The 25,479-nt window shown below is 37.4% G+C and overlaps 1 pseudogene; it reads left to right on the top strand.

Moving 5' to 3' along the window:
- The first annotated feature begins 6,433 nt into the window (after window positions 1-6,433).
- Window positions 6,434-7,189, top strand: LOC106965514 (rRNA-processing protein FCF1 homolog; annotated as a pseudogene).
- The last annotated feature ends 18,290 nt before the right edge of the window (window positions 7,190-25,479 follow it).

Here is a 25,479-nt window from a genome sequence, read left to right as displayed (position 1 = left end):
TCAGCACTCACTCTTCACCAGTTTCTCTGCTGTCAGAAATATCAAATGATCTTGGGCGAGTCACTCAAATCTCTCTACTCTTCGATTTCCTCAGTTCTAAAATATCTAACTTGTATATTTGTTTGAAACTTAAATGAGATGACATGTGTAAAGGGCCTAGGGCATATAGGTCCTCAGTAAACATCAGCCCCGTCTACATATCAACAGAAGCAGGATTGAAGGGGTTGGATTGAACCCAAACTGGCAAATCCCTTGGGGCTGTAATTGGGAACTACTGTCTCCTCCGTCAAGGACAAACTGGGTGAGTTCTCCTGGCACTTGATCTTCCTCTTCTTTCCTATATTACACCCCATATCCAGCTTGTGCCATAGAAGCCTAAGCAATAACTGGGTGCACAGAAGCTGTGGCAACTGGATGACCTGCTGTACAGAAAGAACTGAAGGAAAAATGGAGAAAATCAATTTTCCACTAAAACTTTGTATACCAGAAGAACTCTAAATATATATATATTTTTGCAAAGACATCAAGCCATTCAGATTTCTAGCAGTTTCTACTGTCTGCTCAAAAGAAAGTGCTCCTAGATTACCCAACCTTTGGTTTATGTTTCAAGTCATTCCTCTTGGAGAACCCACTGAGAGACTGTGAGGATTACTGATCAACTATCTGCTACTGCAGACCAGGTTCTCTGCAAGCAGATGTTGAGATGGAGTTTGGGATGCAAGATGTTTGGGAGGGATAAAGCCTGTGGATGAAAGGAGTAGAACCAAGATTGACCAGAAAGAGAAGTTAAATTGTAAACGCTGGCAGGGACCTCTGGAGCAAGTATTGTCTAACAGGATGTCCCCCATCAGGCAGTCTGGTCTTTATTACCACCACCACATCTCATGCAATTATCAGTGGGGAGCTGTTCTGGAAGGGCAGGACTTCAATGGAATCCAACCCTAAAGGAGCTGACATCTTCAGACTTTCTGCTGATGCTTCCCCATAGCTGGACAGCAAGACCCTCCTTGTAGGAGACAGGGCAGCACAAGTCTACACTATCTGCCATAGAAATTAATGTCCACCATGAAAGGATGTCAGTGTTTTCCTGGCTCTGCTGGTCATACATTGATTTCTTATGACAAATGGAGTTGACACAAAAATCACTGTATTTTACTCCTTGACTCACATTACAAGAGTGTATGCTTAATTGATAACAGGCTTGAAATGCTATATAAACAATTCAATTAAGATTAGAAAGATTGGAAAGTCAGGTTTACTCTATCAGCCCTCTTGGTGTAAAGATCAATGTGTATAAGTAAGGATTTTTCCATTTAAAAGGAGATTTGAATGCACTTCATAATTGATAGCAAAAACCTGAAAGATAAGGACTATGGAGAAAACTGATGCTTTAGCAGATTTCCAATATTTCTGAAATCTTGCTTTCCCAGGAAGCAAACTTTTTTTAGTATTTATTTTCCAATTTTAAGTTCTACTGAGATGCAATGTATACTTTCATTTTCTGGTTAAAATGTTCAGTGGTAAGCTGAATTTCCTCAATTCTCAGGGTAATCCTGCAATTGCTGCATGTGTCCTCCATGGGGATTCCCTCTAAGAAATGCTAGACATCCTTTATTTCACAAAACTACCAAATTCTCAAAGAAGCAAAACACACCAAAAGAATTTTTTTCACTAGAATCAAAATTAGTCCTTGCTTAACATATAAAACCTAGTTTGTCATATTAAGTACAAGTCCACTGCAGTCTAAAACATGGACCAAATTCATTTTGTAATAAATCATTTTGAATTTTTTTTGGTAGGGTGGGGTGGTGAGTGTTTAAGAAACTAGAATAGTAACAGAGCAGATCACCAAAACACTATGCATTTCACATTAACATAGTTCAGTTAACGACCAGTTTTTATCTTAGCTTTTCCTATGGAGCTGCTCTCACAATAACTACTAAAAATATTTCTTCCCCAGAGAAGCTTACTAAGGAATGAACCAGAAGGAGGAGATAAAGAGGGAATAAAGAAGATGTTCAAGAACATTCAACTATCTGGAGCTAAGTGTTTAATGAAGCAAGGACCAGAGCTGAGAAAGAATTTCTGAAAGGACACCAAACCAAGAGGGGCATCTCTAGATCAAGTGTTAACAAACCAAAGCCCATTAGCCAAATCCAACCCATCATTTGTTTTTGTAAATAGAGATTTATTGTAACACGGCTACATCTATTTGTTTACATATTGTCTATGGCTGCTTTCGCGCTACCATAGATGACAGAATTCAACAGGTGCAACAGAGATTATGTGGTCTACAAAGCCAAAAATATTTACTATCTGTCCTTTTCCAAAAAAAGTTGCTGACCTGTGCTCTAGATGGTTACAAATACTGAGTCACAGAGGGCACTAGGTCAGTAACTATGATGTAGTCTTAAATGGAGAAGTAAGCTTCTTTGGACAAAGAGAGAGCTAAGGCAGAGTCTTCAGGACAATTGATGACGTCTTATAACTCCTATGTGCCGAGCCATGCAAGCTGTTTCCACCTGCAAATAACAATCCTCTGTGATAATCCTTTGACATATTGTAAGTGACTCTTCTACCTCTCCTTTCCCCCCAAGTTTCTCTCGTTGCACCTCCTCTTTTCTAACTCACACTCTTCTGGGCATTTCCATCAACATTTTTAGCACCAAATAACTTCTATAGGCTGATGATTCCCAACTCCACATCTCCTGAACCTGAGATCTGCAGACCTACTGCCTTTGGAACAGCTCTACTCCTCAAATGCAATATACATAATAACTCACCCCTTCTTCCCCTCTAAATAAAATTAGTAATGAATTCTGACTGCCTTATTTAGATCCCTCACTCCACCCTTACTAGTTCTGTAACCCCAGGTAGATGACTTAAACCCTTTAATACTTGGTTTCCTCATGTGTAAAGCTGGGATAATAAAAATACCTACTGCAGAGTGCGGTTAGGATTAAATGAGATGGTGTATGTAAAGGACTTAAAAAAATGCTTGACACAAATGAATAGCTCAATAACTATTAGTAGTGAAACTATCAGTAGAATGTTTTATTTTTATTTCCACTATTAGTAACTAGCAATTCCATTAAGTGTTACCTTTTACCTTGGCTCTCCTCTTGAAATTCTGGCTTCTCTATGCTCTCACAGGGCATACTTCCTCCTAACAGATCAAGGGTTTATCATTGTTTTGTAATTGCTTATTTATACGTCATCTCTCAAGAAGTCCATAAGCAACTTGGTGACAAGCTGCATCTGATTTTACTCTTGATACTGAAGGAATATCATAGAATGGACATAGTGGGCAGGTGGAGAGATTAGCGAGAGGATACTAGATGAGACCTAAAGAGGGCCTATTAAACTAAGTCAGTGGGACTGAGGATGCAGTGGGGAGGAAACGATTTCAGAAAAGTTCAGAAAAAAGATTCAACAGAACTTGGCAATGACTGGATATCAGCAATGAAAGAAAATCTTCCATTGTACTTCCTACCAGCCACAAGTTTATCTACTCTTGAAGTAAGAATATTTTCAACAGAGCAACGACTGTTATTTTGAGCTAGGACTGGTCATATGAATGAGAATTAGATGTGGCTTCAGACTTTCTCTCTGCCCAGCTTTAATGTGTTAGTCCTCACCTAGTCTCCTCATCATTTTTTTTATCCATTGAGCAGTGTAGCCCAAGAGATAAGAGCACATGTCTGAAGTCAGGCAACTAGTTTCAGTTCCTCCCTGATAACTGGGGACTACAGGCAAGTTACTTAACCCCTCCAAATCTCAGTTTCTTCATCTATTTTTTAATGAAAATTTATTTATGTATATTTTTATTTATTTTTACTTCAAGTGTAATGAACATACAGTTTTACAATAGTTTCAGGTGTATAATATAGTGATTCAACACTTCCATACATCACCGGGTGCTCATCACAGCAAGTGCACTCCTTAATCTCCAACACCTATTTCACCCATCTTCCCACCTACCTCCCCTCTGGTAACCATCAGTTTGTTGTCTATAGTTAAGAGTCTGGGTTTTTGTTTGTCTCTTTTTTTCTTTGTTCATTTGTTTTGTTTCTTAAATTCCACATATGAGTGAAATTAGTTTCCTCATCTTTAAAAGGAAAATGATGATTGTATCTACCTTGCTGGTTTATATGAAAATTAAATAGACAATACATGTAGAGCCTTGGGCACAGCACCTGGTAAATAGTAAACATTCCATATTCACTATTTTTATTTTATAAGAATAAACATAGTAAAGTAGTGAATCTTTAACCTGGAGAGCCACAAATATAAAAAATTCCTAAGACAGAGCTACAACTTTTGTATCATAAAACATAAAATATAATCAAAATCTCTAATCTGGATATTTTGTAGAAAAGTAGGTATGACTACCACATGAGCCAAAAGATAAAAATCTCATCCTATAACACCTGTTGGAAGATATCATCAGAAATTGGACTAGAAGAAAAGAAAGTCAATCAGCTGAAATCATTTGACCTCTGTAATTTCTTTAATAAGAATCTGTACTTTGCTCAAGAATTGGACTCCCAATCTAACCTCTATCATATCATTGCTCACACAAATTTCTTTACCTTTCAGTTATGAATTTATTACCAAATCTTTTAGAACTGAACATTCTTATTCAGTATAGAAACAGCAAAGTCAAAAGATGTGTTTAATAATTTCCTTCTAACAAATGGAAAGTAAATGTTATGAGTAGCATATTTTAGTATTATAGCTAACTTAGGAATTATTGGTTTATATCATTTAGTATTTATTGTTGCTTAGGAAGACTATAAAATCCAAATGGTCTATCAAGTTCCTGATTGGAAAGCTGTTCTGTTCACAAAAGTTGACTAATGTGACACTGACAGTAGTTTATTGTGAATTTTTCATATTAGGCAAGTCATATCATTATCAGTATATTACTTTAAAAAGGTAAGAGTGACATAAAATGAATGCAACTAAAATCTAAGGGCAAGTTCTCCCTAATTCTCCTTACCCTCCAGCCCAGCTACCACTACTTCCAGGGTTCAGATATCCATGAAATTTCAACCAAAAAGGGTTTGAAAAGATAGAGGCAACTTTTATAAGAAAAATAAAGTAAACTCAGAAGACAGGTAGGTGAAAGGAAACCCATTCCATTTTGGTCCTCTGTGTAGCCTCAACTGAATCATTTCTTTCTATACTACTCTTTCCTCATTTATGAAGTAATAATTGCCATCTCATCATCTTGACAGTGTGATCTAAATTCTAGGAATTTCTCTCGGCCTCATTTTGCCATTCAAAAATGATGGAATTGCATTAGACATTTCTAAGTTTGCTTTAGCTTTCAAATGCTATGACTCCAATAGGTCAAAGGTTATTTTCATTAAAGCTTAAAGACATCTTATCCAGAAGACCCCTGGCCAAGTACACCTATGTTATCCATAGACATTATGGATTTCTTTAGGTCCACAAGAAGACAGAACATCTGACTGACAAATTTTTATGGAAAGTCAGGAAGCAGAAAGGCCAGTACTACAGAGAACTATCTAGAGAGGAGAAAGCCATTGGGGGAGTGGGAGGGCGGGCAGCAGGCCACAGGGCCAAGGTTAAGAATGCTTTCTTCATGGTAGATGTTCAACAGAGATGGTAAATTTTCTTGGAAAGTAGGTGTGGATATTGTCAGTGTAAGGAGAGAAGATACTCCAAAAGAGAAATCTGTGTGACATTAAAGACTACTTATCATGCTGAGTTATGTTGTCTCAAGATTTCGTTGTCTGATGATAATTTTTATAAGTCCACAAAAATGAAACTTGTAATCATGTATGAGAACTCTCATCATATGACCAAGTATATTATGAAGTTAAGGTTGCTATAAAAATACTCTTATAGTGAGGATTTGTTCTGGGCAAAATTATGGTGCAGAGAGAAAATATCATCATGACATTCTCATCTCCCCTCTGCCACATTTGTCTCCCCTCCAATTCTCACCATTCCCTTGGTTTTCCTCCACCACCCCCCTTCTTAGTCCTGAATTCCTGAGGTATGGTGAGCTACCCTCTCAGCCTCTCAGCCATGGACTGAGCCTGGAAATACTGCACTTTCCTTTAGAACACCATCACAGTAGGATGAGCAATGGGCTTTGAAGTCAGGCATCATGAGTATGAGTCCTGGCCCCCTGTGAACAAGGGAAAATTACATACTTGCCAAGTGCTGACATCTAAGACTGCTGTGTAGTTTAGAAGTGATAATATATTTAAGACACCTATCACAGTCCCTGGATTACAGTGCATGCAAAGTGACTCTTTTCTCCTTGTTTCCAAAGTGAAGATTCACTCAGTATGATAGCACCATGGTTTAAAATCATTTGATAAGCTAATTCCCAATGGATGTTAATAACTAGTGGGAGTTTGGGAAGAAACAAGAGTGTGGCGTGAACAAGGGGAAGCAAAAGAAAGCAAGAAAGTATGCTACCATGAAGCGAACGATTAGTCTCTGAGATCAGGGGCTTAAAGAGAAGGATAGATTGAAGCCAAGGAAGGAAGGAAGGAAGGAAGGAAGGAAGGAAGGAAGGAAGGAAGGAAGGAAGGAAGGAAGGAAGGAAAAGAAAGAAAGAAAGAAAGAAAGAAAGAAAGAAAGAAAGAAAGAAAGAAAGAAAGAAAGAAAAGATCCCAGTGCACTCAAGGAAAGAGAAGTCCCCCCAACATCTTTCCTGCTTATTCTTCCAATATAACACACAGCTGGGCCTACCTTACTACATCCTGGTTGATACCAACTTTATCAACTTTTCCATTAAAGCCAAACTTGACTTAGTACAATCAATGATGGACTGTCTCTATGCCTAGTGTATCCCTTGTATAACTGTGTAATGGCTGAAATTGAGAAATTGGGGCAAAAGTATCAAGTGGCTCTAAGGATTGCCAAAGATCCAAGATTTGCATGATTACCATGCACACACAAAGGAACCTATACAGACGACTGCTTAGTACAGACAGTAACTCACCACAAGTGTTACATGTGGCCACAGTTGACCGGGACCTTAAATGAAGGATCTGGAAGATCTCTGGAGTTCCCATCATGTACCTTTCTAACCACAGGTACAACATTGAACGGATGCCAGATGATTATGGAGCCCCTTGGTTCTAATTTTGACACTCTAAAGATAAAGTTCCTCTGCCTTCCTTTACCAACTTTTTCGGTTTCCAGTAAATATAGCAATATGCTATAGCATGGATTATTCTCCTTACCCATTTGTTCTGTTATGAGCTGAGTATGGTGAAACATACTCACTTTTTTATGTTGTTTTGGAATTGATATTTTGTATCATTTTGAATTTTGTTGCATCTTTTTATAAATCAGATGATTGCACACACACACACACAAAAACATAGCTAGTGGGAGTTTAATGAGCTACTACTTCCTTAATCACTCAATAAAAGGAAATGCTTAGAGACCATACTTTAAAAACAGAAGAATGAAAACAATTTCTAGTGGGGTGGCAGGTAAGTAGAAAAGTTACGTGTTCTGTTGCACAGGTAGATGTTTTCTAGAAAACTCTGCATGGTAACTCTTTTCCAAGTGTTTTCAAAAACCAATTTTGCACTGGCCATGAGAAACATAAAAACTTTTCAGCTAAGAAATAAAGATCTCTGATCTGACAGAAACAAAAAGAAAGGGAAGCCAAAGAAAGTTGTTTCAGAAGCAATTCTAAGGCACTAAGATTTCTTGATAACTCAGAAAGGTATTGGTATTCTTATGTAGAAAGGAGACAGTATATGAGAAAACCTGTTACTTGTCTTTGTGGGAACTAATAAGTGAAACAGGCCCACAAAATAGCCTGATTATAGGGTACCAAGAATAAGACTTGATGACACTGGTGATGTTGTGACGTCTTCCTTGCTGTGAGTATATGATGATTCATAAGAGAAAAATTATATTTGTGGCAAGGAGAAGATAGAAAAGGTGAATCGTGACCCAAAGGAAGCTTCATTTATACCATATACTCATTTACATGAATGAAGTCATTCTTCTAAAAGTTTAAGTTAGTCATAATTAATCTGTGACTATAGGATCTTTCTGTAAGACTCCAGTGAAATGGGAGTTAGCATAAATATCCATGATATTCAAGCATATTTTTAAAACCCACAATTTTGGCCTAAATTACTCAGATAAGACACTGGCTGCTCAGCTCTTTCTGCTGAGGAAGTGCATTAACTACCACCACAGAGTAGAAGCTGACATTATTGCTGGAGTTTCTTAAAGCATTTCTGAACATCTGATTACTCATAGTCTACAACTTACAAATTATATAAACCTTTTGAGAATTGAGAGTCAAAGCTTTCTTTTCATTATATTAGAAAGTAATAGCATTGTCTCTGAAAGAAATTAGAGGCCCATGGCTAATATTTACTGTGGACCATCTTACTCGGCGAATCCTCAGTAAATGTCAATTGTATGCATAGTCTACTCATCAGAGAAAACAGGAGTCCTGAAAGGGAATTATGACCCAACAGAGATCTCTGTTGATATGCCTTTTCCAGAGCAAAAGACTCAGTGATTTCTCTAAGACTAGAATCTGTGTTTTCTGACTTTCAGGCAGTGCTCTTGCGGTGTCCCATACTTCTACCCTAGGAAGCTGGGTTCAGTGTAAATATTTTGACATCCAGCTTAGATCTGCCACTTCCCAGCAATGTGATCATGGAAAAAAGGTTAAGCCCCTTTGACACTCTAATTTCCTCATCTGTGAAATGAAAATATTACAGGTACCTCATATGATAGCTGTGTGTGTGTGTGTGTGTGTGTGTGTGTGTGTGTGTGTGTCTCAACATTTCAATGGCTTTCAAGGACAAATATTTATTTCTTACTCTCCTCACTGAGCTGAGACTCTGTGTTATTCTAGAAGTTCACGGACAGGAGTTAAAAGGGCAACTGGACACCCATAAACCCTCTTAAAACTTGAGCTCACTGAATGCTTTCATTTCCACCCATATTCTAATAACCAAAACAAGTCATGTAACCAAACCCAAAGTTAATAGGAGAGAATATGCCACCTATCAAGAAGAAGAAAATAGTTAGGAATGATAAACCAATTACCGGAGCATATAAAACATCAAATAAAATCAGCGTGTCCAAAATAGTGATTCTGTCCCCTACTCCCTCTCTAAGTCTGGATTCTCAAGTTTACAGATTCATAAAATTGGTTGATTCATAAAATGGTTGGCTAATAATCATCCTCATACAAGCAGTATAAACAACAATACAGAATTTAGTCTGCAAATATAAATGATTTTCTTTTGGATACTTAAGTCACATATTTTCTATATCACATGTATTTTATCACATGTATTTTATATTGTATTTTTTAATACAATTTTTCATTTTAAATGATTTCTAAGGCTTTAGGTATGCTGTCCAATGATGATTCTCAATATATAAGTTTTAGTAAAAGTTTGAAAGCACAACCATCTCCAGTAAAGGCTTCTCAACTATATAAAGATGCACTTTAATAACAAAGTAAAAATCTCCAAAATAACAATTGTCATGACTTGCATGGGTACAGGAAAATATTATAATATCAACCTACATGCATAGATAATGCAGATTGAAATAATTTGAGGGGTAGTTTTGTAGTGGTCACAATTATAAAAAATCTCAAAAAAGTAACTGCAAAAGGAAAGGATATCTCACAAGAATATATTTATTACCACACAATACTAATTTTTACTACCAGCATCTTGTGTCAGAACCCCTAGGACTACCAGGGAAAATGAAGAAACTATGATTAAGAAATAAGCATTTCCACTATCATCCAAAATTTCCATTTGCATGAAGGTGACTCTGAATAAATTATATTCATCTTTGTTCAGAATTCTTGACTATATATCACAATGAAATATTAAGTTATATACTCACAAAATGCCTAGTTAAGAAGAATATTCTCTCAGGTTGATTTCAGTGACGAATTTAGAGTTAGTGTCTCTCTGTGAGAGTCTATATTATATATGACAACTTCATTTATAAAATGCTTCAGTATTAAAGTGACCCTGAAACAATAAAAGATGGACATGAAGTGCATAAAAAGGTCCGATTAGAATGCATTTATTTATGTCCCAGTCATCAAAAGAGATTAGTTATTCTCTAGATTAGTGCTATGCCACCATTACTGCCCTGTATGGAAAAGACTTTCATAGTGGTTTTCCATTTTCATCTATCTTCTGAATTAAATTAAATTAAATTAATTTTTAGTGTACAACAGAAGAAAAAAAATTCCCAGGGGAATCAGTTTCTTCCTGAGCACTGCTCTCCAAAACCACCCCTCAGATCCCAAGGCTTTATGTGTTCACTCTCCTTTGATATCAAGAGCACATTGATTTCAAGTATAAAAACATTGTAGAGGAAAATCCTTAGGCAGGGTGCATTACATAATTTATTTAAAGAAACAGAATGTTTGGAGGAATTTATTGGAATAGGCTTAAGTGCAAGAAAACAGGCAACCAAAATATTTGTATCATTTTCAGCAAGTCAATGTAAATCTCTTGCCCAGCCCTCCAAAATTTTTCTCACATGGTTTTTGACATTTAAACTTCTACACAAGAGAGCAATGTCTTTCAACCCATAGTTAGTGATAATGCTTAAAGTGTATATAAACTTGAGAATTATAGCACATTACAGTCCCAACAAATATACAAGTAATTAAAACCAGCCTTTTCCTGAAAGCATGTTTTAACTGAGGAAAAGAGCAAGCAAGTTCTGGACACATTAGGTAAAGAAAAACAGGAAGAGAATCCATGCAATGGAGATAGAAGTCCAGAAAAAGCAAGCTTGGTGCATCAAACAAGCTTCACTTATTTCAAGATTTTCCCTAGAGTTGCAATGAGTGGGTGCCTTCCACTGCATGATCTAGCCTCTGAGCATAGTGGTGTAACCAGCTGCAATCCAAATCAAACTTAATACTATTTTGGTGGAAAGGGGATTTAAGTTGTGGGTATGAGTGTTACTGGAGCCATTACTAAAAAAAAAAATAGTCTCCTCATTGTATATACTAATCAAAAATGGGTAAATAGACTATTCAAGTATCAGCACATGTCAAACGCAGAGCTTTCCTGAAAAAGAGACGATATAGAAAGGACATAACAACTTAATGCAAGGACTAAAGTAAGTCCACCAGTGATAGTGAGGCACATTTGGTTTCCATATAAGAAAGAATTTCCTAAAAATTAGAACTGCCAAAAATGAAGAACTCTGAAGTGATGAACTCCTTACTCAAATGTTCAGGTAAGGGTGATGTGAAAAGGATACCTGATTAAGAGATGTGGAAGGAGTTTGTACCAAAAACTGAAACTAAACTTAATGCTAAATACCTCTAATTTCTCAGGCCACAAAGAGAGTTTATGAGACATTAGTATAATAGCCCATAAAATAAAGGGTTTTTTGGAGAATGACTATAAAAATGAAAGAAATTAAATGTTACAAAGGAATCTAGAGGCCAGAAAAGACATGAACAAAGGCAAGACAACACTGGCATTGGCAAGGAAGAGCAGGTAAACAGGACACACGAGAATAAGATATTAGGTAGGATTAAGAAGAGCTAGGATGAAAAAACTGATGTTACTTACCAGGGTGGAGTGCACATGGAATAAAGACATAGGGATATGCAAATTAGGAGAATGAGAAATCAGCCTGAAATGGAGTTTCCCAAAATAGGTGCAGGGTTTAATATGTATTTCATGGGTTAAAAAAAGGAGTCCTATGGTCAAATATTAAACATGTTTGCAAATACTTAGTTAAATACCATTAAAAAGTCTCATAGAGCCTTAGCTATTCATCACAATTGTAAGTCTCCAAGAGAGGGAAATAATATGCAATGTCCCCATTAAATCAGTTTTTTATAGAAATCTTCAGGAACTATTACTTTTAAGAACATACAATAAGGGAAGCCTGGGTGGCTCAGTTGGTTAAGTGTCCAGCCCTTGCTTTCAGCTCAGGTCATGATCTCACACTTTGTAGGATTGAGCCCTGCATCAGGCTGTGCTGACAGCTCGGAGCCTGGAGCCTGCTTTGGATTCTGTGTCTCTCTCTCTTTCTGCCCCTCCCTTGCTCACACTTTGTGTCTCTCTCTCAAAAATAAATAAACATTGGGGCGCCTGGGTGGCGCAGTCGGTTAAGCGTCCGACTTCAGCCAGGTCACGATCTCACGGTCCGTGAGTTCGAGCCCCGCGTCAGGCTCTGGGCTGATGGCTCAGAGCCTGGAGCTTGTTTCTGATTCTGTGTCTCCCTCTCTCTCTGCCCCTCCCCCGTTCATGCTCTGTCTCTCTCTGTCCCAAAAATAAATAAACGTTGAAAAAAAAATTTAAAAATTAAAAAAAATAAATAAGTAAACATTAAAAAAAATTTTTAAGAAAGAATATACAATAAAAAATAAATATTGGATTTCGTATTAGAAATACTGGACTTAGTATCTGATCATGAGTGAAAACTTGGACTTAGAACACAGGCTTGTACTCAAAGCCTAGTCATAATGAACCGTGCTAATTGACAGACTAGAAACAAGAATCTCAAGCCAATTTGGGGAGGAAGGACAGTAAAGTTAATCTCAAAAATTGTCCTAATGCTTTAAGTCCTGTTTAAGAGCCCTACCTTGTACCAGATTCTGTATTCTAAATTGTTGGCCATGAAAATAGAATTTGGATAGTTATTTCATAAGTAAAATAAGAAATATGAGATGGGAATATTTCAAAGAGCTTGGTCTCACCATTCAAAGAAAATAATCACTATAGCTACCATGTATCAAATATGACCAATTGCCAGATAATTCAGTCCTCACCACAATTCCCTTGTTATGGTGAGGAAATCAGAGATGAGACAAAATAGGGCCACCTGGGTGGCTCAGTCGGTTGAGTGTCCAACTCTTGATCTCATGGTTCATGAAGCTGGAGCCCCCACTGGGCTCTGTGTGGTCAGTGCAGAGTCTGCTTGGGATTCTCTCTCTCCTTTTCCCTCTGCCCCTCCCCTGCTCACTCACTCATTCTCATTCTCTCTCTCTCTCAAAATAAATACACATTTAAGAAAAAAGAGATGAGACAAAATAAGTTACACTTCCAAGATCTCTTTGCTGGTAAGCTGTAGATTCAGGATTCAAGGTCTGCCTAACTCCAGAGCTTACACTCTTAAATGGTGGGTGGTGCTGCTATTTAGTGATTAAGGAACATTAAGAACCACTAATTCACAGTATGATAAGACAATAACAATTTTACATATGAATTTGTAACAAAATATATAGTGTATGACCAGACCTTGCTTAAAACCCCTGTCTCTTCCCATTATACTCAAAACCCATGACATGCATTAGAATGCTCTAGATTACAAGGACCTAAGTGATCTAGTCCCTGCCTGCCAGACTAATTTTATCACTTCTCCCTCTCCCTCTCCCTCTCTCTCTCTCTCTCTCTTTCTCTCTCTCTCTCACTCACTCATAGTGCTCCAGCCACAAAATTTCTGACATTCTCTACATCATTCTATGCTGTCCCTTGTCTTGGGATCTTTGCACTCGCCATTCTCAGTACCTAGAACAGTTTCCAACCACCACCCTCCCACCCCTTTACATCTTATCTCTCAAGTCTCAGCTTAAATGTCACTTTTTCAAAGAGTTTATCTTTTTCCACTGTGTCTACAATAGCTAATTCACCCCTCTCCTCTTGTACCAATCAGCCCGGCTATTATTATAGCAGTATATTGCTTTGATTATATTAACCACAAACTGTGGTCTTTATTTACTTGTTTATTTTCCTTCTGCTTCACCAAACTGTAATCTCCCTGAAGGCAGGAGATCTGTCTTGTTTACCCAGACTAGTTGAAAGCTTGGTTCCTAGTGACCACTCAATAAATAAAATAAATGCCCAGTAGGTATTATGCATTGAGGTCTGAAGAACAGAAGAGAAATCTGGGATTATTTATATATTTGGGAGTAATGGGCTGAAAGATGGTATGTGAAGCTATGGATGTGGATGGGTTTATGCATGGAGAAAGTGCAGAGTGATAAGAGGAAAGAGACTAAGTTAAAATCTTGACATAGTAACCATCATCCAAGATGGTCCACAATGATTCTTCCCATTTATCTGGCCCTTGGGTTGTTCCTTCCCAAAATGAATAGGACTGACCTGTGTGACTATCAAGATAATAATATATTGCTATCAAGTGCTGTAGAGTTTGAGTTGCAATTCTAGGTCATAAAAGACTCCTCCTTGCTCTCTCAGAGAGTCAAATGCCATGTCAAAAGGACATTGAAGTAGCCCTCTGGAGAAATCAGTATGGCAAGAAACTGACATCTCCCAATAGCCAGCACCAACTTGCAGCACCTTGAGTGAACCAGTAGAAGCAAACCTTCCAGCTGCAGTCGAACTTTCAGATGACTGCAGCGCTGGCTGACATCTTACCTGCAATCTCATAAAAGACTCAAGCCAGAAATACTCAACTAAGCCACTCCTAAATTTCTGATCCATAGAAACTGAATGAAATAATAAATATTTGTTGTTGTTTTAAACATGAAGTTTTGGGATAGTTTGTAACCCAGCAATAGAAAACCAATACACTCAAGGACAACAATACATTCTTGATTAAGATTTGTCCAGGGGCGCCTGGGTGGCTCAGTCAGTTGGGCGGCCGACTTCGGCTCCAGTCACGATCTCACACTCCGTGAGTTCGAGCCCCGCGTCGGGCTCTGTGCTGACAGCTCGGAGCCTGGAGCCTGTTTCAGATTCTCTGTCTCCCTCTCTTTCTACCCCTCCTCAGCTTGTGCACTGTCCCTCTTTGTTTCTCTCTCAAAAATAAACAAACATTGAAAAAAAAATTTTAATAAAAAACCCTATGAGGTCAATATTATGGGCCTCATTTTTGCTTGCCCATCAGAGCTTCCTCATCTCAGCATCTGGGTCCTTTTTTGCTTGTGGCTTTAAATTTATGTTGGATAATTGTCATCAATTGGAGAACATTAGGTACCTTCAACCCCTGTTTGGAATGAAATACTCTCTACAAAAAAACAAAACAAAACAAAACTATATATATATATATATATAGACTCCTCCCTTCATCACAGATATATATCTATATATCTGTGATGAAGGGAGGAGTCTTTTGGGGGGGCAATAAACATTTGGATTTTCAAATGGAGCAACTAAAGTTTTAGAATCACAAGTAGTAGTATATTAGAGCTGAAGAACCTGAGAGAACATTTATCTAAGCCCTCTCATATTGCAGATGAGGAAATGGGATTCATTAGCACAGAATAATCTGTCAAGTGGCCCATAGTGAATTAGTAGCTGAAGCAGAACTAGAAATAGCAACACTGCCTTGATTAAAATTGCAACGGTGCTTGGCATCTAGTAGATGCTCAGTAAATTAAATGAGGCTGTGATGCATCATCCTAGAACAATTACAGTTCCTCTAATATTTAGTGAGAACTGGGAGCTTCCCCCCAAAATCTGGTATGTTCACTTTCTTCCTTTTTGCAAGCCAGTAGCATCAAAGGTTGAGATTTAAAGTGGCACCTAGACTTTGCTGCATCAAAGAGAAGGGAACTGGGAATGCTGTCATTTTCTTAGACCATGTAAAAAGCCACCTCAAAATTTAGTAGCTCAAATCACTCATTTTGCTTAAAATTTGTAATTTGGGCAGGAATAAACACAAATAGCTAGTCTGTGTTCCATACAACATCATCAAAGGCAGCTTAGCTGAGGACTAGAAGATCCATTTTCAAGATGGTTCACTCATGGCTAGTAAGCTGGAACTAGCTATAATCTAGAAGTTCAGCTAGAGGTGTGTGCACTGGATGCTCCATCATGCTGCTGCACTGGCTACTTAGGATTCCTCATGGCATGGTGGCTGGCTTCCAAGAGCATGCATCCCAAGAGACAGGAAGTGGAAGTTGCCATATTCTTAAAGCCTGGGCCAAAGACCAGCACAGAGTGATTTTCACCACATTCTATTGGTCAAGCAATCACAGAGCCCTGATTCCAGAAAGACAATGAAGATGCCATCTCTCTCCCTTTTTTTTCAGTTTAAATTTATTTATTTTGAGAAACAGTGTGTGAGCAGAGGAAGGGAAGAGTGTGTGAGAGAGGAAGGGAATCCCAAGCAGGCTCCGCACTGTCAGCACAGAGCCCAATGCAGGGCTCAAACTCATGAACCACAAGATCATAACCTGAGCTGAAATCAAGAGGCAGACGCTTAACTGACTGAGCCACCCAGGCAACCTGAAGATGTCATGTCTTAATGAAAGTATATCAGAAAATTGGTTGGCTATGTTTTAAAGCCATCAAAGATACTATCCTTTTAGTGTAAATGTAAATATGATTCCATTTTGCTGATGTGACAAAGAATTGAGCATTATTGGAGATAAGTCATAGATATCAAAATTATAATCTTTTCAAAGGTATTAATCCCTTCACAATATAGTAATCAAAAAAGGATAATAACAAGCTCTCATGGGAAATTGAAAGGCTTATTTATAGCTATAAAGGCAGGGTATACTTATAATCTGTCTTAATAAATGCTTGTTAATAGTGAGTTATGTATATAATGTCCTAACAGGTGAAAAGTATAATTATTATGTGCTTAAATAATTTTGCACCATGAAGCCTTTTCAGGTTCCTGGACAACTGTCCATGCCTGAATTGAAGAAGCCTCCAATTAATTAATTTTGCTGAACATGCCAGTAAAATATCAAACCCTATTTTTGAAAATGCTAGTTTTATGGGCTTTTAATTTTTGCAAAAGAAGCAATACCTATTGGATACCATAGGATTTCAGAACTTCTTTGCAAATAAACCATGTTTTCACAGTACATGCTTAAGTCAATATATAACATATTCAGTCAGTTCTCCCAGTAACAGTCCTATTCAGGAATTAAATTGTATCCAAAGGAAGAGTTTTTCTAGTAATATTTAGGAATAGAATTGAATTGTCTTTATTGCTGTACCAAACAAGAAATTTTCAAATGTAACTCAGGTAGTGCGAGTAAAGATCTTAAAACTAGTTCTGTTTGTGAGGAGGAGCTGGTCGGCACCTTATTTAGACCACAGGCACAGTAACCAATTGGGATTTTCCCACAGGGGTTCTAGGATTTAAATTAAATGACTTTCTATTAGGCAACTGATACCACAAAAAGCAATAACTTCCTCAAGTCAGCCACTTATAGAAAGATTGGTTAAATAAGATGAGATTTGTCCTAGCTAAAAATGCGGCCTACAGCTGAGAGGTTGGTTTCTCAGGGACCAGGAGAGAGAAAGCTCTATTATCCAGTTAAGCATTCTTACTGCCAGAAAATGAAGTGAGTATAAAACAAGAGTCACAGCTAGCCAGCCAGTGGGGCTTATTTGTGTATGTGTATTTTACGCTCACAGTGACTTAAAAGGCAATATTAGTTTTAATATCATCTGCTTCATTTATATTTGTTACACACACCTCCTTCAGAAATCTAAATATCTGGCTTAGAGAATTACCTGGATTAATATAAATTTATTATCAAGGATTTATAAAAGAGTATATTTGGTGTAAACCTTTTTTAAGCCAGCTGAAAGATGACACCCTATGCCCTAAATCAGAACCTATATGAAGCAGACTCCAAATGAATACAGTCATTAGAAGCATGGCCTCGACCATTGTGTAAGACAATAGTCTCCACACTTGACCTTTCCTTAAGGTACTAACACCTTCTCTGTTTTGTTTCTTGTCATCCTTTACTCACTATGGTTTAGGACATGTTTGTGAAATTCTTGAGAGTGGCCCTGAAATAGAAAGCAAAAATTTAAAACCCAAAAATGACTATAGACTCCAAATTGTAAATACATATACAAAAAAGTTTGTATAAGCTTGGTAAGAGAAAAGAGGGAAGAGGAAGCATTCAGAAAGCAGATAACCACTCTAATAACAAGATGGAGCCCAATGATCCCAGTTACCCAGAAATTTTCAAAACAACTGGACTAGGCTTCAAACAGCCCTGCTATTAGATTATGATTATCTCCTCAGTACAATTTGCCAAAATAGAAACACATGCTCATGGTTTGAGTCACTGATGTTATATAAAACATTTCCCTTCATTTGCTAATGTCAAAATATTCTGTCACTTATTAAAATATAAATTAAGAGCCAATTTTTTAGCATGCCCTCACCAAGATTTAGAGAATTACAGCAGTTGTAAAGGAATTGAGAAACATGCATTGACTGTAGATTTCTCCAAAATCCATCCATAAAACAGTGAAGGGTTCTCTTTTAATAAATTCCCCCTGAAAACCACATACTGTGCTCACTGAAGCAAGAAATAAAAAGAAATGATTGAGCAATATTAAAAGGTGGGAAGTCAGACCCTTTTCTCTATAGTATTTTAATGTTGAAATAAAAAGCACTGGGTAACCCTTGGCTCCTCCAGCTGAGACATCAGTGTGCAGCCCCTCATCGTGCTGCCAGGGCAAAGAGTCACTGGAGAACCCATTCTCTCTCCATATTAAGACAAATTTTAAAGGCAAAAATTCCAACTAGACTTTCCAATATCACATTTTCTGGTGTATTCTGCTTGTCTACTAAAAAGGTTAGAAAAGCCGATTTTGTTTCAGACTTGGACTAATATTACTACTGTCTCAATGCATTCAAATTGGATGGGAGAGGGTTATTTTCAACAAAATGTTATTTTGCTACAATCCAATGATACTCAAATATTTTAAGAGTCTAGGTTGGACTTTGAAATTTAAAAATGGTATTACAAAATAATAGATTATCTGTAATTGCTTGACTTACAGAAATATTTCCACAAATCCCCCCTCACTAGACATATTAAATGTCCTCACCTTTTCAGTGTAAAGTATATAAGGTGTTTACAAATAAGCCCTTGACCATCACCCATTGTATGTATTAAGCATATCCAGTATCCACAATAAGGAGAATATTCCCTTATACTTTGTGTTAAAAATTCTTCTAATGGAAAAATTATTTTCCTGCCTCTTTCTCCCTCCATCACCACCACTAGTGGGTCAAGAAAGAGGACCTATGGTCAACTGCATCCCCTAAATTTTATATATTTTATATTTAGGGGATTTACACAACTTGATAGCAACAGATATATACATGCTCAATATATCTAGCACTAACATATTCTTTTTGTTCACCTCATCTACACTTTGTTTCTATATAAAGCAAATTATTCCCCCCCCCCACCCCAAGCATAATTAAAAACTCTCACCTATGGAGACTTCCACAAGATGGCAGCATAGGAAGATCCTGAATTCAGTTCCTTTCTATAGACATACCAAATTGCATTACATATGGATCATTTCCTTCAGAAAAAGGCCTGAAAACTAGATGAACTTCCCTCCACAATAAAGGATTTTTTAAAAACACATCAAGACATGTAGGAGAGGCAGAAACATGATTTCACCAAAACCCTGTCCCTGGCATGTTGACACAACAGGGAGGGATCTCATTAGTCTGGCACTTCTGGAGAAGCAAGGGATTGGTGCCCCACATCAGTCACCTAACCCCTAAGATCTGCACCAGAGAAATGACCCCCTAAAATGCCTGGCTTAGAAAGCCAATGTGGTGGACTTCCAGGTGATCCAGCACGCTACAGGAAACTGAGATTCCCCTTTTAAAGGTCTCATGTACGGTCTCACTTGTCCAGAGACCCAGCTAAAAAAACAGCATTCAAAAGTGCCTAGACCATATGTGAAGGTAATTTATTTGCTAATCTACAAACATCTACCGAAGGAGCCTAGGACAGGTGAAACTCTCCCCAGAGACAGAGGCAATGGCAGATGCCATTTTCTTACTTCCACCCACCTTGCTAGCACAGATGGGTAAGCTTAAATACAGCACCTTTCTGTCCCCTTGCTAAGACAAACAGGGTGAGCAGTCATGGCACAGTCCCATTGCCTTGATGAAGCCAGATACTACAGGCCATTACAGCACTTCCTCACTCCCTGTATGGGGTTGGCAAGTAGGCATTCTCCTGCTCCTAAAACTGGCACACACACACACACAGACAACACACTGTCCTGCTGCATTCCTAACACCCACCATGAGTACAGTCAAAACTTTCCCACTGCCTTTCTAAAACTAGTCAGTGTGCCCCTCCCCCAACACTGTCCAGCTGCCTTGCTAAAGTCAGCAGGTATACACAATCCACACAGGGGATGCCCCTTGATCATCTGGTGTCCAAGGAGGTTGGCATTCCTTGGGAGTAACAATCAGAAAAACAGTTCTTCACAGGCCACCACCCCAAGGACACTGCACAGAAAGTAGACTGAAATATAACCCCAGTCTTTCTGTGAAAAAGGCCTATTTACTTAGCCTGGAGTTTCAGCGTAAAGGACAGAGTTCAGATTTCCCACATGTCTAGAGGCTAAGGAGGTGTTCCCAGGAACATAAGCAGGGAGACCTCATCCTTGCACACTCCCTTGGCCTCACTACAAGATAACAAGATCTCATAGAAAGGAGTTTATACACTTATCTGGTGTCCTGAGTTTCGCAATCACAGCCCAGGAGTCACCTCCAGACCTCCAGGTCTAGAGGCCAACAAGGATTAGGATTATGGCCCTACAGGACTGTTTATATTTACATACTTTAAAAGCTGCTGCCAGGGGCACCTGAGTGGCTCAGTCAGTTAAGCGTCTGACTTCGGCTCAGGTCAGGATCTTGAAGTTTGTGAGTTTGAGCCCCGCATCAGGCTCTGTGCTGACAGCTCAGATTCTGTGTCTTCCTCTTTCTCCTGCCCCTCCTCTGCTCACGCGCGCTCTCTCTCTCTCTCTCGAAAAGAAATAAACATTAAAAAAAAAAAGCTGCTGCCTGAGGGTCTGGCTCTAATCAGCCTGAAACTAGGTGCTAAATGAGATTCCTCCCCTTGGATCACTGACAAGTCTTGGCACATATTAAGAACAGGAACATATCAAGAATAAATCAGCAAGTATAGACAATCAAAAAGATTTGACTGAGCAAGGGCAAGGTTGAATAAAAAGGATCATCACCTATACAAGTCCACTCCTTCAAGAATGAGAGCAATAGCTAGCTATTTGCCTAATGCACAGAAACACACACAGAGTTAAACAAAATGAGGAAACAGGGAAATATGTTCCAAATGGAAAAACAAAACAAATTCTCAGGAAAAGACCTTAATGATACATAGATGAATAATCAACCTTATAAATAATTCAAAGTAATTATCATAAAGATGCTCAATGAACTCAGGAGAAGAATGGGTGAACACAGTAAGAACTTCAACAAAGACACAGAAAACATAAGTACCAAACAGAAGTCACAGAGCTGAGGAATATAATAACTGAACATAAAAATACACTAAAGAAGTCCAACAGCAGACTGGTTGAAGCATAAGAATGGATAAGCAAGCTGGAAGACAAAACAGTGGAACTGGCCCAGAGAAAGAAAGAAAGAAAGAAAGAAAGAAAGAAAGAAAGAAAGAAAGGAAGGGAGGGGGAGAGGTAGAAAAAGAAAGAAGGAGAGAAAGAGAGGAAATAAAGAAAGAAATGAATGGGGAGAGGTAGAAAGAAAGAGAAAGAAGGAAAGAGAGAGGAAAGAAAGAAAGAGCAATGAGAAAGAGGGGAAGAAAGAAAGAAAGAAAGAAAGAAAGAAAGAAAGAAAGAAAGAAAAAAGGAGGGAGAGAGAGAGAAAGAGGAAGGAAGAGAAAAAAAATAATGAAGATAAGGGACCTACAGGACAACAAGTTAAATAACATTCACATTCTGTGAGTCCCAGAAGAAGAAAAGAGAAAGGGGCAGAAAACTTATTTGAAGAAATAACAGCTGAAAACTTCCCTAACCTAAAAAAGAAAACAGGCATCCAGGTCCAAGAAACCCAGAAAGTTCCAGATAAGATAACCCTCCCCCCAAAAAGCCACACCAAAACACTTACAATTAAAATGTCCAAAAGTTAAAGAGATAATCTTAAAAGCATCTAGAGAAAAACAACATTTTACATACAAAGGGGGAACTCCAAAAGGCTATCTGTAGATTTCTCAGCAGAAACTTTGCAGGCCAAAAGAGAGTGTCATGACATATTTAAAGTGCTGAAAGGAAAACACTTTCAGCTAAAAATACTCTACCTGGCAAAGTTATGATTCCATTTTGAAGGATAAATTGTTTTCCAGACAAGCAAAAACTAAGAAAGCTCATCACTACTAAACTTGTCTTATAAGAAATGTTAATGGGACTTCTTTAAGCTGAAAAGAAATGGAACCAATTGATAATAACAAAACATACAAAAGTAAAAATCCCACTGGAAAAAATAAGAATATAGTAAAGGTAGTGGAGTAATCATTCATTCAGCTACTATGAAGGTCAAAAGACAAAATTAGTAAAAATAACTAGTTAAGAAATAATTAGCTAATAAATATGTAAGATAAAAAGATGTAAAACATAACATCAAAAACACAAAATATCAGAGCAGCGGAGTAAATATGTAGTTTTGGAATGTGTTCAAATTTAAGTTGTTATCAACTTAAAATAGACTGTTATGGATACAGAATAATATATGTGAACCTTAAAGTAAATATAAAGTAAAAACATAGTAAATTTACAAAAGAAAATGAGAAAGGAATATAAACATAACACTAAAGAAAGTCACCAAACCACAAGGCAAAAGAAAAAAAAAAAAAGAGACAGGAATCACAGAAAAGCCAGAAAACAATCAACAAAATGGCAGTAAGCACATACCAATCAATAATTACTTTAAATGTAAATGGACTAAATTCTCAGAAAGAAAGAAAGAAAGAAAGAAAGAAAGAAAGAAAGAAAGAAAGAAAGAAAGAAAATTAAGAAAGAAAGAATGAATAGTGGCTGAACAGATTTAAAAAACATGAGATATTTTTTGCAGTACATACCCCTTCATTCAGTATTTTTGTATCCTTTGGATAAACATCTGGTAGTGCAATTGCTAGGTCGTAGGGTAATTCTATTTCTAACTTTTTGAGGAAACTCCATACTGTTTTCCAGAGTGGCTGTACCAGTTTGCATTACCACCAGCAGTGTAAGAGGATTCCCCTTTCTCCACATCCTCACCAACATCTATTGTTTCCTGTGTTGTTAATTTTAGCCATTCTGACAGCTGTGAGGTGGTATCTCATCATGGTTTTGATTTGTTTTTCCCTGATGTTGGCCATCTGGATGTTAGGTCAAATATTAACAGAACTAAAGGAAGACATTGACAGCAATACAATAATAGTAGGGGACTTTAACAGCCCACATACATCAATGGACAGATCAACCAGACAGACAATCAATATGGAAACACTGGCATTAACAATACCTTAGACCAGATGGACCTAATAGATACATACAGAACATTTCATCCAAAAGCAGTAGAATACATATTCTCCTCAAGGGTACACAGAATATTCTCCAAGATCAATCAGCCATAAAAAAGAATAGAATCTTGCCATTTGTGACCACACCAATTGACTTCATGGGTACTACAAAAAGTGAAATAAGTCAGACAGAAAAAGATAAATACTGCATGATTTTACTTACATATGGTATCTAAAACACAAAACAAAACAAATCAAAACCCATAGTCAGATACAGAGAACAGATGGGTGACTGCCAGAAGAGTGGGGATGGGGGTTGCAGGGGGAGGAAATTGGTGACAGAGATCAACAAGTAGAAACTTCCACTTATAAAATAAATAAGCCATGGAGATTTAATGTATGACATGAGGAATACAGTTCAATAATATTGTATTAACTTTGTATGGTAACAGATGGTAACTTATTGTGGTGATCACTTCACAATGTATGCCAATGTCAAATCACTATATTGTATACCTGAAATTATAGAATACTGTAAATCAATTATACCTCAATAACAATTTTATTTTTTTAATTAGGAAAAAAAATCTAAAAAAAGAAAGCTATCACCCATCATAAATTCTACAAGTGCTTATGCATACTTTCTTTCAGGTGTCTTTATACAAAGACTTTGCTAATCACAACACAAGTTATTTTTAAACTGTCTTATTCCTCAGACAAAGAGTATGATTCTTTAGAAATGTAATGCACATAATACCCACAAACAGTGGGAAGACATAATTTAAAATAAAAAGATTCTTTTTTCAACCCTTGCAGCAGAATTTTCAGAGTTCAAGAGCTAGAGTTGCCACTGAATAACAGAGAGGAGTCTATAGGTATATATAAGAAAAGTAAGATAAGATGGACAGTTTTATTTCTGTGGACCTTAAATACAGTTCCTAGCAACTCTTAGAACTGTCTGCCTGGGTCAGACATGCTGCCACGGTCAGGATGCTCTAAAATCCTCACAGGTTTTCCTTTTCTTTACTTCCTTTCAATCTGAGAATATTTCTCCTTTCATTTACTGTTATAGTATCTTGTGCTATTGAAATATTTCATACAGCATGTTCTTTCTTTGTTCAACTGGGTTCCTTTTAATATCTGAAAAAGTGGTAGCCTCATTTTATTTATTATATGAAGACATACTGGAGATTCAGACTTCCTGAATTACAGTCCCAGTTCTAACACTGATTAATTGTATGACCTTCGGCAAGTCAACCAAACTCTTTGTACCTCAGTTTCCTCACAGTGAAAATAATGAGAGAACACAGCCAAAAGAATTGCTGAAAAGATTCCATTTTAAAAGTTAGGCAAGCACTTACTAGGATACATTGCAATAAGTAAGCGCTCAGTAAGTATTTACAAATAATTTGAAATCATTTTTTAAAAACAGGCAATTTTTTTGGCTGATATTATTTTTTCTTAGTTATATTGCTCATACATTCTTTATAAACTTATATCCTTTAGATATCTGCTAAGTTTTCTTTAATTTTTATCATCATTCAGTTTACCTGCATTGCTTTAATAATTTAATTACTTAAAATCTTGTCACTTACTTTTAATTTCAGCTTGAAACTGTAGCTCTCATATTTGCAACAAGAAGAAAGCTGGATAGACAGCAAATTAATGGCATTTTGTGAACTGTTCAGAGAACTACATCACAGGACAGCCAACCTGAAATCTGAAGAGATGTGGGGTGGCCATATAAAAAATAAGGAGGATGTGGTAGATACAGGGATCCTGGAAGCAACCAATCCTTCTACTGAACTACTTTACAATAGTAAATGCTTCAAATATAGTCTTGGTCCTTTGCTCCTTGCCTGTGCACACTCTGGCTTCTCTTCTCCATGGCACTGTAAAAAGGAAATGAGAGAATCATTAAGATGCTGGATGAGGGCAGCAGAACCACTAACAATACAGGTTTGCTCCCTCCCAAGCAGACCTAATACTTAAACTCAGGTACTGTCAATCTAGAATCTGGAAGTTATTTTCATGGTAAAACAGCAAATAGAAGAACCAAACGCAAATATGCAAAATAATCAAACAACTTTTACCCTCTCTTGCTTCATCCCATTCATTAGGCATCAAGACCCCACGTGACACTACTGTAATACAAACTGTCACCCTATCCACCCTTTCTTTCTCAAAATGTACCT

This window comes from Acinonyx jubatus, chromosome B3 (assembly GCF_027475565.1).
Source record: "Acinonyx jubatus isolate Ajub_Pintada_27869175 chromosome B3, VMU_Ajub_asm_v1.0, whole genome shotgun sequence".
Taxonomy (NCBI): domain Eukaryota; kingdom Metazoa; phylum Chordata; class Mammalia; order Carnivora; family Felidae; genus Acinonyx; species Acinonyx jubatus.
Note: the sequence above shows the minus strand (reverse complement) of the source record. Positions and strands in the feature narration are given on the sequence as shown.